Genomic DNA, 1,243 nt, shown 5'->3' with positions numbered 1-1,243 from the left:
GACAAGTTAACCAGTGAGATTATTATGAGAGCAACTCTGGGAGGCCCATCAGAGGGCAGGAAAGTGCTCACAGGGCATAGAGTACGCTGAGGGCAGCCGTGGTAGGTTGGGAAACATTTGGATTCTATTCCTTGAAATGGAGGAGGGAGATAAAAATATTTTTTTGAGCAACAATGATAAGCAATTAATCCTATGTTTTAAGAGAGAACTGATGCCAGGGAGAAGAGTGTATTCTGGGGGGAAGATGAAAATTTTGTAGGTATTTCTGAGACCAGTAAACTAAGCTGAAGATGAACCCATCACTTCAAGTGGCCTTGGGAGTGACTCCCCAGTGATAGTAATCAAGCCGGAATTAAGGGGTTCACTGTGAATGCCACCTTCCCCTTCAGACCTAGTCCTTCACCTGTGTCCTTGATCTCAGCAAGTGGTATCATCATGTACTCACTGGCTCACGCCAGATCCTGGTAGTTATTTTTAATACCTCCTGCTCCCTCACCCCAGGTCCAATCACTCACCTATTGCTGAAGATTTTGACTTCCTAAATATCTCTCAGCTTCATCTACTCTCCTCCATTGACTGCCACCTCTTCTTTTCACCTGAACCACTCCAAAAGCCTCCTCTTCAAAACAGTCCTGAGGGTTTCCTCTGTTCGCAGAGCCCATTAGAGGCAGAGGGGGGCCCTGTAAACCTTTTCACGACACTTCCCTGCGTAGCCCTTCCGGGGTTAAAATCCTGAGGCTGACCTTCAGAACGCTATGTGGTCTAATTTTGGCCAGCTGTGCCCAAAGAAACATTCACTAAGTGAATGAATGCACTATGCCTTGCTGTCAATAAGTTACTTAAATATCCTCTCAATTTCCTCGTCTGTAAAATGAGAATAATAATATTTTCCTTACTGCAATGATGCTAATTTAAACAACAAGGTACCACATGAATCACATGTGAGCATTTAGCTTTGCAGGATGCCTTTAATTATTGTGAATGAGTCAAACCAGCACTCAGTACAGAACCTAATGTGACACCCAACACATATTTGTTTGATAAGTCAGCGCTGTAGGGTTGTAATTATGTTGCGTGATTTTTATTTCCATACAAGTACCTATAAAGCTCCACACCCTTCATTTGATGCTGAACAGACAGCTGTATGTGGTTACTTGCAGCGTCTTACTGTTGCTCAGAAAATCTTCGTTGTCTCCAGTGACTATGAAGTCAAGTACAAATTCCTACCCTAGGTATTCACATT

The sequence above is a fragment of the Bos indicus x Bos taurus genome, unplaced genomic scaffold (assembly GCF_003369695.1).
Source record: "Bos indicus x Bos taurus breed Angus x Brahman F1 hybrid unplaced genomic scaffold, Bos_hybrid_MaternalHap_v2.0 tig00000949_arrow_arrow_obj, whole genome shotgun sequence".
NCBI classification, from domain to species: Eukaryota; Metazoa; Chordata; class Mammalia; order Artiodactyla; family Bovidae; genus Bos; species Bos indicus x Bos taurus.
The sequence above is the reverse complement of the archived record's forward strand: the minus strand, read 5'-3'. Positions refer to the sequence as shown.